At 38.7% G+C, this 15,936-nt stretch overlaps 2 pseudogenes; one reads left to right on the top strand and one right to left on the bottom strand.

Annotated features, from left to right (window-relative positions):
• The first annotated feature begins 1,142 nt into the window (after nucleotides 1–1,142).
• On the top strand, nucleotides 1,143–2,075 carry LOC130019206 (calcineurin B homologous protein 1-like; annotated as a pseudogene).
• A 6,752-nt stretch (nucleotides 2,076–8,827) lies between these two features.
• On the bottom strand, nucleotides 8,828–9,768 carry LOC130019201 (S-phase kinase-associated protein 1-like; annotated as a pseudogene).
• Nucleotides 9,769–15,936: the final 6,168 nt, after the last annotated feature.

The following is a 15,936-nucleotide window of genomic DNA, read 5'->3' as shown; positions in this document are numbered from 1 at the left end:
AAATAGTGGTTCTAAATTTGGAGCTTTCAGTTTAGAAGTAGCATAATAATTTATGGAAACAAACGAAACAAGTAGATTTATAGAACATATGAATGTGAAGTAACTTGAAGCTCTGGAATGTTATTACATGCATATTAAAGAAAGGTAAAGAAAAATAGCCCTAATCTTTTAGTAATTTACACATCTTAACATCGGTTTTATTATCTTTCTCTGCTACCAGTGCTTCACTCCACATTAAACAGAATTTTCTGAAGTGAAATTGCCGTAAAATTGTAAGATATTCAAATTATACTAAAATAGAATTGTATTAATTTGTTGGCTTAAAGTGTTCTAATCCTCTAAGGTCGTGTGCAAATTAAGTAGCATTGTTCTTGGCCTTGTAAATTTTCTGTCTTAATAGTAGGTGATTTTGCTGTGCAGAAAACCATTTTATTGAGTTGTAACGACCCTTAAAAAGATTAAAAACAATATAATTCTTATGGCCTCAAGTCGATATTTCAACACTACTAAATCTCATGTTAAAAGGTTCCATAAGCTATTATTAAATGAATATTTTTTTTACTATTTTGTGCCTGCAGTTGTTTTAGAACATGAAGTAACTCTAACATCAGTTATTTTGTCCCTTTTTTAATGTTTGTAGTTATTTGAAAGTAATTCTCTTTAATTTTTTTTTTTAATTCTTATTTGAGGTTTGGGATCTGAGTTGGTGGTGCTCAGGTAAGGTTAACTTTCAGCTCAGTGCTCAGAGATCCTTGAAGTACTGGGCTTTGAACCTGGGCCTCGTGAAAGCAAAGCATGCTTTGCCTTCAATTGATTGAGCTTTTTCTCCAGACCCTGAGATTAACTATAACTGAAAATATTTGGAAGTAGAACATTTAAATTGTTTCATAAAGAGAAAATTTGTTCTCTAGAACAATTGTTAAGCATTTTTTGTGTACCTATTTGCCAAATCAATGGATAATGGTGTGGACACTCCATCAAGAAAATATTCTGCATGCCGCCCCCTGGATTCCCTGCCTGGTCCTCAGGAGAAACTGTGCCCCTCTCCTTTTTTGATCCCTGGCCTTCCCTCCCTCCCTCCCTCTCGTCCTCCCGCTACCATTACCGTTGCTTCAGCCGCCGCTCCTTCCACAGAAGCTCTGGGATGGGGTTTCGGGCCTCCAAGTTACTGCAGGATGAAGAGCTTGAGGAGATCAAGAAGGAGATGGGCTTTTCCCACAGTCAGATCACCCACCTCTACAGCCGCTTCACCAGCCTGGACAAAGGAGAGAACGGGACTCTCAGCCGGGAAGACCTCGAGAGGATTCCAGAACTTGCTATCAACCCACTGGGGGACCGGATCATCAATGCCTTCTTTCCAGAAGGAGAGGACCGAGTAAACTTCTGAGGATTCATGAGAACATTGGCTCATTTCCAACCCATTCAGGATAATGAAAAAAGCAAAAATGAGAATGGGCCAGAACCACTCAACAGTCGAAGCAACAAACTGCACTTTGCTTTTCGACTCTATGATTTGGATAAAGATGACAAGACTTCCCGTGATGAGCTGTTACAGGTGCTACGCATGATGGTTGGCGTGAATATCTCCGACGAGCAGCTGGGCAGCATCGCAGACAGGACAATCCAGGAAGCTGATCAGGATGGGGACAGCGCCATATCTTTCATAGAATTTGTTAAGGTTTTGGAGAAGATGGATGTAGAACAGAAAATGAGCATCCGATTTCTTCACTGAAGGACTGAGAGCAAACTATTCCTTGCTTTCTAGTATTTAAGAATTGGAACTTGAGCACTCTCTTGTCCACCAGCACCACTTCCGCTGCCATATCCCCCTCCCCTAGAAGTACAATCACTGTTGCATGACAACCCCAAATAAGTTGCATCAACACATACCTGCCTTTAGTGTATAAACAGGGCATTACAGAATGATACACGCAGTCTCTTTCTGTTCCTATCATTTGCCGGCGATGTCCATTTAAACATCATCTCCCTCTGTTCTGCTGCCGAATGCCACGTGTCCATCCCATCCAGTCTGAGAAAGTGAACAAGGAAATACTGCCAAGAATCTGTCAGCAAGGCTCTCTCCCTGGGCACTGACCGCCTAAGCTGGACGGCCTTTCCCACAGTCTGGCTGCTCTCTCCGTCCTGTGCTCCTGACTTCAAGCTCCCTGATTTGTGTCGAGTCTCAGACCTCTTTGTTCTGCATGGCACACCAAGCTCTGCCCTGGTAAATGTATTTCTGACTTGGCAAGATGGTTCAGCAATCTGGCCGTTTTTATTTGCCTTTACGCAAAATAAATCTTGGCGATGTTGCCTCTACAAGAGCTTTTCAGGAACCCACATATTTCTCAGAACCAAGTGACCCTCTCTTGGTCTCCTGCACTCTGCTTTATCATGAAAGATGGTTTGGGGAGGTTCTGGAAAGTTGGTGGCTGTGATGAGATAAGAACTAAGCCTCTTGGCAGCTTGTCCGGGTTGTGCTACCTCTGGTTTATCCCAGTCCAAGAGATTTAAAGATTGTTCTCAGTATCTTGAAGTTTTGCACAAAATTCTCTATGAATTTACATTTGGCAAATATTGTGATTCTCAGCAGCCAAACCTGCATGGCTCCTTCCATTAGTATGATGGTGACTTCAGAAGTAGACATTTGCCTGCAGATTTGCTCCGTTTGGGGATACCACCACCACCAGAATGGCTGTGGTGACCATATACTTGGGGACTTTCTCATGGCATTTTGTGAAAGAAGGTTGGGCACCCAAAATGTCTCCTCTATTCCCACCTCTGAAGTGTGCCTTATGCCTCAATATTATGTACCCTGGAATATGTTTTCCCTTCACCTTTCCAAGTGGAAAGATTAATTGTACGGAAGTGCCTAATTTATCCCAGTCCAAGATATTTAAAGATTGTTCTAAGTATCTTGAAGTTTTGCACAAAATTCTCTATGAATTTACATTTGGCAAATATTTATATGCTGGAAGCCATAGTCTGCTCCTAATATAGGTCCAAAGCACTGATTGTATCAGATCATTAGCCACCTGCTTACATTGACCTCCTAGCTCCTTTTATAGATCTTTGCTCATCCATTAGAAACACAGGGTCTGGCATTGGTGGAACAAATTGAGGTGGTATTACAGGCTTTTGCATGAGCCAGGGCAGTTTTATTTTGCCTCAGTCAGCTAGGATTGACCTCACCAAGTCAGGCTACTGTCATCCTGTTGTTCTAAGAAACAAAAACTCTCCGAAACAGTTTCTATGAAACAAAGACACCGCAAGAAAAGAAAACCACAGGCCAATATCCCTGATAAACATGGATGCGAAGATTCTCAACAAAATACTAGCAAATAGAATTCAACAACTCATCAAAAAGATCATGCGCCATGACCAAGTGGGATTTATTTCAGGGATGCAAAGATGGTTTAACAATCAGAAATCAATCAATGCAATCCATCATATCAACAAAAGAAAAGATAAAAAAGATCATATCAATAGATGCAGAGAAAGCATTTGACAAGATCCAGCACCCCTTTATGATGAAAAGCCTCGCCAAAATGGGTTTAGAGGGGACTTTCCTCAATATAGTTAAAGCCATCTACCACAAGCCTACAGCAAGCATCATCCTCAATGGGGAAAAACTGAGAGCCTTCCCTCTAAGATCAGGGACGAGATAAGGATGCCCACTCTCTCCAGTGCTGTTCAATATAATACTGAAAGTACTTGCAATAGCAGTTAGGCAAGAAAAAGATATTAGGGGCATTCAGGTAGGAAAGAAAGAAATCAAGCTCTCACTATTCGCAGATGATATGATACTATACTTAGAGAACCCTAAAACCTCTACCAAGAAACTCCTAGAAACAATAGACTTGTATAATAAAGATGCAGGCTATAAAATCAATACCCAAAAGTCCATAGATTTCATATATGCAAACAGTAAGAGAGAAGAAAGTGAGATGAAAAAAACAATCCCGTTCACAATTGTGCCCCCAGAAAATCAAGTACCTAGGAATCAGCTTAACTAAGGGAGTAAAGGGCCTGTACAAAGAAAACTACAAAACATTGCTTCAGGAAATAATGGAACAATAAGCACCCACGAATAGCTAAAGCAATTCTTGGGAAAAAGAAAATGGGGGGAATCAACCTCCCTAACTTCAAACTCTACTACAAAGCAGTAATAATTAAGATAGCATGGTACTGGAACAAAGGCAGGGCTGCAGATCAATGGAACAGGGTTGAATATACTGACATCTTCCTCCAAACATATGATCATCTAATCTTTGATAAGGGAGGAAGAAATGTGAAATGGAAGAAGGAAAGCCTCTTTAACAAATTGTGCTGGCAAAACTGGACAACTACATGCAAAAAAAATGGGCTCAGATCTCTGCCTAACACCATGTACAAAAGTAAGATCAAAATGGATTAAAGACTGAGCTAGAGCAATAGCACAGTGGGTAGGGCATTTGCCTTGCAGGCAGCCGACCCGGGTTCGATTCTCAGCATCCCATATGGTCCCCTGAGCACCTCCAGAAGTACTTTCTGAGTGAAGAACCAGGAGGAACCCCTGTGCATTGCCCGGTGTGACCCAAAAAGCAAAAAAAAAAAAAAAAAAAGGATTAAAGACCTCAACATCAGACCGGAATCCATAAGGTACATTGAAGACAAGGTTGACAAAACCCTCTACCACACTGAAGCTAACGGTTTCTTCAAAGATGACACGCCACTGGTAAAGAAAGTGAAAAGAGAAATAGACAAATGGGACTGTCTTAAACTAAGAAGCTTCTGCACCTCAAAAGAAACTGTGACCAAAATACAAAGACAGCCTACATAATAGGAAAGGATATTCGCCCAATACCCATCCGACAAGGGGTTGATATCAAGGATATACTAAACACTGGTTGAACTCCACAAGACGAAATCATCCCACCACATCAAAAAAACAGGGTGATGAAATGAACAGAACCTTCCCCAAAGAAGAAATCCGAATGGCTAAAAGGCACATGAGAAAATGCTCTGCATCACTAATCATCAGGGAGATGCAGATCAAAACAACAATGAGATATCATCTCACACCACAGAGACTGGCCCACATCCAAAAGAACAAAAGCAACCGGTGTTGACACAGATGTGGCAAGAAAGGGACCCGCCCTCACTGCTGGTGAGAATGCTGACTGGTTCAGCCCTTTTGCATAATAGTATGGATGATTCTCAAAAAATTAGAAATTGAGCTCCCATTTGACCACTCTTGGGAATACATTCCAAAGAGGCAAAAAAGTATAGTCAAAGTGACTGCTGCACTTGTTTGTTCATTGCAGCACTGTTTACAATAGCCAGAATCTGGAAAAAACTTGAGTGCCGAGAATAGATGACTGTTTAAAGAAATTTTGTTACATTCACACAATGGAGTACTATGTAGCTGTTAGAAAAGATAAAGTCATGAAATTTACATACAAGTGGTACTACATGGAAAGTATCATGCTAAGCGAAATGATTCAGAAAGAGAGGGACAGACATAGAAAGATTGCATTCATCTGTGGAATATAAAGTAACAAAATAGGAAACTAACATCCAAGAATAGCTGAGATAAGTACCAGGAGATTTACTCCATGGCTTGGAAGCCAGCCACACATGCTAGGGGAAAAGGCTGCTTAGAAAGAGAAGGGACCATCAAATAAAAGGTGTTGGGAGAATCCTCCCAGGATCAGAGATGCATGCTGAAAGTAGACTATAGACCAAACATGATTGCCACTCAGTGCCTCTTTTGCAAACCACAGCACCCAATAGGAGAGAGAGAACAAAAGGGAATGCCCTGCCACAGAGGCAGGGTGGGTTGGGGGGGAATAGGGTTTGGGAGGGATACTGGAATCATTAGTGGTGGAGAATGGGCACTGGTGGAAGGATGGGTACTTGATCATTGTATAACTGAAATCCAAGCACACAAACTTGTAAGTCTACAACTGTACCTCATGGTGTTTCACTAATAAAAATTAAAAATAAATAAATAAAAATTTAAAAAAAATTCTACATGCTTTATAATGCATAGGTGATACTGTGGTAAGCTCTGTCAACTGAGCACTTGAAAAAACCATTTACTTTTAAACGAATTACATTTAGAGTGAAAATAATTTCAGATTTTTAAAAATAAAGACAGGAAATGCATACTATAGTTTGTTATGCTAATATGCATTGTACTCAGTGTTACAGAAATTTTTATGTAATTGATGTCAGTAAATATCAATGTTATATAACAAGTTATCTGTATAAAAAAAAGGTCGTTTTGACTACTAATCCATAAAAACTATTGTGTTCTGCAAAAAGTTTCTGTCATTTCCTTTAATGATTATTAGTCCTCTCATGAGAATCTCAGGAAAAACTCTTGGGCATGTGTCTGAACTTTTTGGGGCAAGCTTGATTTCTGTATTCTGTTTTCTGGTAGATGCTTTATTCATGTTCTGTGATTATAAATCTTTCTATCTACCTTACAGGCATTCACATCTCTGATTGTATTCTGTCGTAGAATTTATCTCTTGAAAAATATGTTTTTTAAAGCACAGCATGAAGGTTATGGAGGTGAAATTCTGCACATCAAAAAGTCCATTCTAATGAAATTTTCAATAGAGAAAAGCATAATCATCTCTAGCTAGTTTTATTTTACACTTTTGGAAAGGGACAAATCCCACCACAACTAGCCAAGGTCACAATCATACAACTTCATATGATTAACAGTGAAGGAAGGAGAATGGTTAGTTTTATAGAACTGATAAATAATTCATAATGATATGGTTGGTATAATGTTGCTGGTGTAGTTACTAAAATATCATTCATATTTTCTTGAAATTATTGAATAATTCCATTATCATTCTAGATACCGTTTTTGACCTTGGATTATAATTTTACTACAGATGAATACATCCCCTGAGCTCCAATGTCATTTTTACTTATTTTATTAATCTTCTCAGTAACCAGAGAATCAAACTTGGTAAACACTTTTTTCTTTTCGAAAATAGTTGTAATTAGTGTTAAAATGTAATTTAAATTATTTATAAAAATAAGCCAGTAGCAATTTAGAAATAGAATAATGCTTTCCTTAATAAGTTTTGATAGCTTACTAATTGAATATATCTTACCTTGAGTTAAATTTAATCAGATGTTCCCTTTTACTCTTGGTAGTCAAGTGAAATGGGAGAGGGGATGGGTGGGAGTAAAGCAACCGTAGGAGGTTCTAATTTGTAATATTTGCATAATTTCTGTGGTGTACTTCCGTGATGACTTCAAAGTCTCGGTGTGGTATCTCTGAACTTCTAGTTAATAAGAGTCATGCAAAATGAACTCTGTAAGTTGAAATAGTAAGAGCCTTCTTTGGAACAGAAATAAAATAAAATAGACTGTTGTTTTCTATGTACTTTTAATGGTTCCTGCAGAATGAAATTCCACAGACCAACATTTTCCATTGTTTAATGTGCAAACAAATCACCAGGAAGATTCTTACTTTAGATAGGTATTTCTATTCAGCAGGTTTCTGATGGGACCAACTTTTCTGTACATTTTATGTCCCTCAATAAGGTCAAAACTTTTTGTCCACAGACTATACTTACAGTAGCACTGTTCTCCTGTTGTTCATCGATTTGCTCAAGCGGGCCCAGTAACGTCTCTATTGTAAGATTTTTTGTTACTTTCTTTTTTTGGCACATCAAATATGTCACGGGTAGCTTGCCAGGCTTTGCCATGCGGGTGAGATACTCTTAGTAGCTTGCCAGGCTCTCCGAGAGGGGCAGAAGAATTGAACCTGGGTCGGCTGCGTGCAAGGCAAACGTTCTACCCACTGTGCTATTGCTCCAGCCCATACTTACAATACTAATACCAATTTCAAAACTTGAGTAGTGTATCAGAATCAACACCTGACTATGTTGAAATAAAATCTTGGTCCCAGACATTTTGACTCAGTAAATTTGAGATTGCAATTCAGTGGGTAGGATAGACTTTGTATCTGCAAGTGATCAGTAAACACAAACCAAGGACAGTTGGCATATGAAAATGTCAGAACCTTGAAGATCTTTATCTTTTTATTAAGAAGGAATATTTAAAAGGAGAACAATTAGGTTTTCAAGTAAATTGGCTCATCCCTTCATCCCATCATACTATGGTAGGCCTTATATATAAATGATCTTGGAAGTCTTATTCTATGTTCTAGGAGGAGTTAAAGTAAAATTTGAAGATATTCTTCTTTGCCTTTGGGAATTTGCAATTTTAATGGAATCTAGCAAGAGACAGATGACAGCAATATAAAAGATGCATAAGAAAATTCATCAAACTGAAGCGTGATTATGTGAGGATTAAGTACAAGATGAGAGGGATGATAAAGAAAGGTGTGATGATTTATGCTACCTAGAGGTATGGTTCAAATCAGACATACCTAGCATTATGTGGGAAATATGGGTCATAACATTGAGTCCCAGAGAGAATATGTTAAATTTTCTACATAAATTTTGATGGGAATACAATTTAGAAGTGAGATGTCACTATAAGTGTTTTGAAATCATGGATTTTTTCAAAGACATCTTCACATTAAGGTAGATATGATAGGCAAATCATTACAGGCAAGGAAATAATCACGGTGTTCCCTGGTATTTTAATCTTATTTTATGATGAGAGCTATTATAATTATTGTATAACTACCAGATATTCTTTATGGTTAAATAAAGTGTACCCAGTAGAAAAATTCAAAGGCTAAGCAGAAAAATAATAAAACTTTATTGTGTTAAAATCGGATGTATGTGAACAAGAGTGATAGTACAACTGATAGGACATTTTTTTTTCTATTTCAGAAAATTTTTTGCAAGTTGTTTTTATTTACGCCAACTTTTAATAGGTCATTGAAGTCAACTAGACAATAAACTAGGCAGAAATCGCTTTACAAAAGAGGGAAAGCCCAAAAGGCCACTTTCTAGAGAGAATCCACTGTTCAGTTTTATTCAGAGCAAAAAAAAGAAAAAAGAAAAAGCCCTTTGATCATATGAGAAGAAACTCAAGCTTTAGGTCTGGAATCTGTACTCAAACTACACATGCAAAGAGGACAATATTCGCTAATACAATTGATTTGCTGCTGCGTTTGTCTACAGTTTGTCTAATATTAACAATTTAAAACAGAGCAGTGCAACTAGTATTTGGAACAATCCTTACAGTGTTACAGTGTCAGGCAGAGCATTTCACTTCTCATCACACCACTGGTTTTCTTTGCATACCTGGGCTTCCTCTTCTTCAGTAAAGTCATTTTTGATGTTGAAGGTCTTATGAATCTCCTCAGGTGTTTTCCCCTTAATGATATTGGCAACAGTCTTGCATGTAACATCAAGCAAACCTTCGATGTCTAAGTAGTTTGCAGCCAGGATAAGTTCAAAAAGTGCTTTTTGGTCCACTTTCAGGAATTCTTGGTCCCAAACAGGGATATCATCTGTTCGCTTCTCTTTGTTCTCATCGTCCTGAGGACGAGGGGGGGGTCATCCTTGTGGTGGGTGCACCACTGAATGGCCTTTTTAAATATTGCTGCGTTGACATTTGGGAGAGGAACTGGGTCATCATCTCCTTCATCAACTATTCTTAAATCTTCCAACATGGTTTTGATAGTTACAGACTGGCAATTTCCACATCAACTTCAAATATCTCTCCATCGGAACTCTGCAACTTAATAGAAGGCATGATGTTCGGTCAGGAGACCATGGGCTGGAGGTTGACGAGAACCGAGCCGCCTCAGCAAAGGGAAGAGAAAGGCGGAGAACAAGGCCATTATATAGGACATTTTTTTGAATGCAGCCAACCTGGATTGGATCCCCAGCATTCCATATAGTCCCCTGAGCACCACCAGGAGTAATTCCTGTGTACAGAGCCAGGAGTAACCCCTGAGCAACTTCAGGTGTGACCAGGAAAAGAAAGAAGAAAAATAAGGGATGTACAGACTCCAGATACCTAGTACTTGAAACTGTTGGAATAGGAAAGATGGATATAGGCTATATAACCAGGGCATGTGACCAGTTTGGGAGCATGTTTTATTGCTTTGGTTAGCCCTCAGTTGGAATTGGCAGCAAAAATGGGATGCTACAGATGATTGGCCAATTCAGTAATCCTGGAAGATAGTAGCAGAGGTTTTATGTCAGAATTCCGTTGCTAAGAAATGTGTAAGTATTCAGTCTCTCAGTTTTCAGTTTTGCTAATTTTCTTTCTTACTAGCAAGAGGTAGAATAAATCAGAGACAGCTTAGAGATACCTATCTTCACTCTTTGGAAATCGGTTCATTTGTCTCTTTAATCAACTTTCCCATAACATCTGGGCCTTTTTGTTGAAGTATTATGGCAGTTACTGAATGAGGAGAAGATTCATAAAAGGTTATAGACTGTAGTTAAAATACAGTCAACTAGAATAGTAACCACTGTATCAAAAATAGCAATGACTTGTCCTGGCAATATGGAGATACATACCCTTTTCCACAGGACTGTGTACTCCCTGCTGTAATTCACCTGTTCTTTGTTCAGAGTCACGATGGCCACAATTACAAGACAGCAAAAGTGCATTGCAATACAATTGCTTATGACTACTAGTGCCATAGCACTGTAACTAATCTGATTCTTTGTTGGATACAGGGTGTGGTTAAAAACTATGTCTGACTTAGTGGAGGATGTTTTAAAACAGCTTCACTAAAGCATACTTTGTATTCTACAAAATGCATCAGATGTAAGTATACAACTCAATAAATTTTGTTAAATTTAAAATGTTTTCTATCACCATTGCCTCTTGTCATTTACTTTATTTTTCAGCTTCATTGAATTCTAATTGGCAAAAATTCTTTAGATACATTGTCATATTTCAAAAGGATTTATCCTGATAATCAGGACTTCTACCCTCTCAATTTTAAAGTTTTTCTTCAGATGAAAATATTTGAACTCTACTCTCCAGTCAATCAGACAATAAAATGTAAACTCTACTTACTCTGTGATATGCCATATCCTCACCCTTTATTTACTTTATAGCTGAAAATTTGCATCAACTTTTGCCCCCTGGTAACTTCTGCTCTAGTCTCTTCCCCCCCCCCACCCAGGATTTCAACTTGAATTTTTCCAGATTATACATACCCATAGTAGCCTGTAGTTCTGATCTCTCCAGCTTACTCTACTTAGCATCCCATCCTCCAGCTTTCTTCAGATTCTTACAGATAGTGAGAATTTTTTATTTAAAGCTGAATAACATTCCAGGGGATGGTTCCACACTGTGTGTTCCACATTATTTTCTTCATTCATCATTAGCACATTCTAATATCTTGAAAATATTACCGAAGTAACCATGAGAATAGGGGCAAATCTTCAAGGTAATGATTTGATAGCATTTCTTGTTAATAAATACTTAGAGTGCAATTGAATCACATTTAAAATTTTGCATTTTTAATGAACTCAGGGAATCGCATTTTCCACAGTAGTCATGCCATTCTGTGTGTGTGTATAGTTCTATAAAATTTTAGGATAATTTTTATTTTTCAGTGAAAGCTGCATTGGAATATTTATAGAGATTGCATTGAAGTTATAGATAGATCCCTTTTGGTAGTATGGACATTTAGAATTATTAGCTTTTCCATTTCTTTATCTTCAGTTATTTTTGTTAATGTTTTACAGTTTTCAAAGTACAAAGTTTTCATTTCCATGGTTAAATTTAGTTCTATGTATTTTATTTATTTTCATCCTATGTAGATTTTATTAATTTTACTTTCTAATTACTTGTCAGTGGCATATGCATAAAAATGCAATTTTTTTTGTATATTGGCTTTGAATTCTAATTATTAACAAGTTCCTTTGTAGCATTTTTGTTGGAGTCTTTAGAATTTTCTTTTCTTTTTTCTCTTTTATATTTTTCTTTTTCTTTCTTTTTTTTTTTTTTGCTTTTCGGGTTATACACAGCTACTTTCAGGGGTTCCTTCTAGTTCTTCACTCAGGAATTACTCCTGGTGGTGCTCAGGAGACATGGGATACAGAAGATCGAACCCTTGTCTGCCGTGTGCAAAGCAAATCCTCTCCCTGCTGTACTATTGCTCTAGTCCATCTTTAGATTTTTCTATGTATAATATATCATCTAAAAAAACAGACAATTGCTTCACCTGTAACTTCTATGACTATATTGAATACAAAAGGCTAGAGTGTCCACCTTCCTTTTGTCAAAGACATTTGTGAGAAAAAACTGCTTTTTACTATTGATTATGATACCTCCTGTAAGATCTAGACATTTCTTGATATTGAGGAATGTTTCCTCAAAGTACAATCCACTGAAAATTGGTGTCATAAAGTATATTGAATTGTATCAAAAGATTTTCAACAGTATTTGAAAATGATAATGAGTTTATCCTTCATTTTGTTAATGTGATATATTTATTGATTTGTAAATGTTGAGCCATCTCTTCTTCCCTGGAATAAATGCCACAGAATTGTGAGATTCGACTTTTAACATATGCTCAATTTGGTGCACTAAAATTTGTATATATTTTACTTCCTTTTAAAAGTTGATTCCTATGTGCGTGATTTTGAGGTGTCCAATTTTTAATAGAATTTAAAACAAAAAATTCCAGGACCGGGGAGTACTACGGAGGTTGAGGTGCTTGTGTGTGTGAGGTAGAACATGGTTGAGCAATAGTATCCCTGTGGTCATCCCCCCTTCCCCTTCTACTCTAACTCTGCTGCCAGACAGCTGTAGCTAAACTCTTCCCCCCTGCCCACAAAAAGTGCTGCACTGGAGCTGGTGTGATAGCATAGCAGGTAGGGTGTTCTCCTTGCATGCAGGAGACCCAGGTTTGATTTCAAACACCCCATATAGTCCCCTGAGCACTGCCAGGAGTAATTCCTGAGTGCTGAACTAGGAATATCCCCTGAGCATCACTGGGTGTGACCCAGAAAGAAATAAAAAGAAAGTGCTAGCACCAGACTAAAGATATTCAGTGGCAGTGAACATTCATCAATGAACTCCTAGCTTCTATCTCAGGAAGTTAATAAAATTATTTATTTATTTATTAGTTTATTTTTTAATTTTTATTAGTGAAACACCATGAGGCATAGTTGTAGACTTACAAGTTTTTGTGCTTGGGTTTCAGTTATACAATGACTGAGTACCCATCCCTCCACCAATGCCCATTCTCCACTACCAATGATCCCAGTATCCCTCCCACCACCTCAGCGCCCCCATCCCATCCCTTCTTTGTGGCAGGGCATTCCCTTTTGTTATCTCGCTCTTACTGGGTGCTGACGTTTGCAAAAGAGGCATTGAGTTGCAATCATGTTCAGTCTTAGTCTACTTTCAGCATGCATCTCCCATCCTGGGAGGATCCTCCCAACACCGTTTATTTTGTGCTCCCTTTTCTATCTGAGCTGCCTTTTCCCCTAGCATGTGCAGCTGACTTTCAAGCCATAGAGTGAACCTCCTGGTACTTGACTATTCTTGGCTGTTAGTCTCCTATTTTGTTACTTTATATTCCCCAGATGAATGCAATCTTTCTATGTCTGTCCCTCTCTTTCTGACTCATTTCACTTAGCATGATACTTTCCAGGTACTACCACTTTTATGTAAATTTCATGACTTCATCTTTTCTAATAGCTGCTTAGTATTCCATTATGAGATGTACCAAAGTTTCTTTAACCAGTCATCTGTTCTCGGGCACTCGGGTTTTTTTTTTTACGAATTTTGGTTATTGTGAACAGTGCAGCAATGAACATAGAAATGCAGATGTCATTTTGACTGTACTTTTTTGCCTCTCTGGGATATATTCCCAGGAGTGGTATTGCAGGATCAAATGGGAGCTCAATTTATAATATTTTGAGAATCGTCATATTGTTTTCCAAAAGGGCTGAACCAGTCAGCTTTCCCACCAGAAGTGAAAGAGGGACCCTTTCTCTCCACATCCACACCAACACCAGTTGCTTTTGTTCTTTTCGATGTGGGCCAGTCTCTGTGGTGTGAGGTGATATCTCATTGTTGTTTTGTTCTGCATCTCCCTGATGATTAGTGATACAGAACATTTTCTCATATGCCTTTTTGCCATTCGGATTTCTTCTTTGAGAAATGTTCTGCTCATTTCATCACTCTGTTTTTTGATGGGGTTGGGTCTTTTCTTCTTGTGGAGTTCAACCAGTGCTTTGTATATTCTTGATATCAACCCCTTGCTGGATGGGTATTGGGTGAATATCCTTTCCTTTTCTGTAGGCTGTCTTTGCATTTTGGTCACTGCTTCTTTTGAGTTGCAGAAGCTTCTTAGTTTTAGATAGTCCCATTTGTCTATCTCTGTTTTCACTTGTTTGGCCAGTGGCGTGTCATCATTGAAGATACTGTTAGCTTCAATATCATGGAGGGTTTTGCCAACCTTGTCTTTAATGTACCTTATGGATTTCAGTCTAATGTTGAGGTCTTTAATCCATTTTTATCTTACTTTTGTACGTGGTGTTAGATAGAGATTTGAGCCAATTTTTTTTTTTTTTGCTTGTATCTGTCCAGTTTTGCCAGCACACAGTCTTCAAAGAAATGGAGCTAACACTCCTGAAATTCATATGGAACAATAACACCTAGGAATAGCTAAAGCAATTCTTGGGAAAAGGAAAATGGGAGGAATCAACCTACCCAACTTCAAACTCTACTTAATCACTTAATCACTTAATCCCCGTTATTCATCGATTTATTCGAGCGGGTGCCAGTAACATCTCCATTCATCCTGGTTGCATGCTAGCGTAGCCCAATGGTATCTGTTCGTTTTAGGAACATGCAGAGCCTCAAACCGATCATTCAGGGTCTTGACGAAGAAGTCTGACCATCTTATAGGTGGGCGTCCACGTGATCTTTTGATGTCCCATGGAATCCAATCAGTAATGGCTCTAGTCCAGCGGTTGTCTGTAAACCTCATTACGTGTCCAGCCCATCTGATTTTTGATGTCTTGGCAAATGAGACAGCGTCCCTGATTCTTGAGTGTTGACGAAGATCAGAACTCCGGATTCTATCTCTCATTTGAGTGAATCGTGATATTCCAAGCATAGTTCTTTCGATTCCTCTTTGAGAGACCCGGATAGCGTTCTCATCCTGTTTTCGTAGGGTCCAGGTCTCTGAGGCATATGTTAATGCAGGAAGAATAGTGGAATCAAAGAGATGTGCTCGTAGCTGGAGGTTCTTTGTCCTTTTAGTTATTTCTTCAATGCTATTGAAGGCATTCCAAGCCGCTCTCTTCCTCCTGCGCATCCTGCGCAACTCAGGTGCCAGGTCATTCATCATGTTGATTTCTCGACCTAGGTATATATAACTGTTGCATTCGGAGATGGTGGTTCCGTTGAGAGCGAATGGAGCGTCAGGAACAAGGCTGTTTCTCATAAACATTGTCTTCGTAAGATTCAGCTGTAGTCCGACCTTTCCACATTCACGGTCAAAGTTGTTCAGCATTTGTGCCGCTTGGCTGATGTTTGATGTTATTAGAACGATGTCATCAGCAAAGCGGAGGTGGTGTAGTTGCCGACCATCTATCTTCACTCACATGCTTTCCCATTTCAGTCGTCGCATGATGTTCTCGAGGGTGGCACTGAAGAGTTTTGGTGAAATGGTATCACCCTGCCGAACCCCTCTCTTGATATGGATGATTACTTCTTTGTAGAATGGTGAGATCTTGGTAGTGAATCCGCAATAGAGCTCACGAAGGATCCTGATGTATTGAGTTTGTATGCCCTGATTGGCTAGGGCTTTCATGACCGCTTCCATCTCAACAGAATCAAAGGCCTTCTTTAAATCAATGAACGTTAGACAGAGCGGCATCTTGAACTCCCGAGATACCTCAATGAGCTTGGTTATTGTGTGGATATGGTCGATGGTACTGAATCCTTTTCGGAATCCAGCTTGTTCACATGGTTGTCCTTCATCTAGTGTTCTGCTAATCCTATTCAGGATGACTC

The sequence above is a fragment of the Sorex fumeus genome, unplaced genomic scaffold, assembly GCF_029834395.1.
Source record: "Sorex fumeus unplaced genomic scaffold, SorFum_2.1 ptg000008l, whole genome shotgun sequence".
Classification (NCBI taxonomy): domain Eukaryota; kingdom Metazoa; phylum Chordata; class Mammalia; order Eulipotyphla; family Soricidae; genus Sorex; species Sorex fumeus.
Note: the sequence above shows the minus strand (reverse complement) of the source record. Positions and strands in the feature narration are given on the sequence as shown.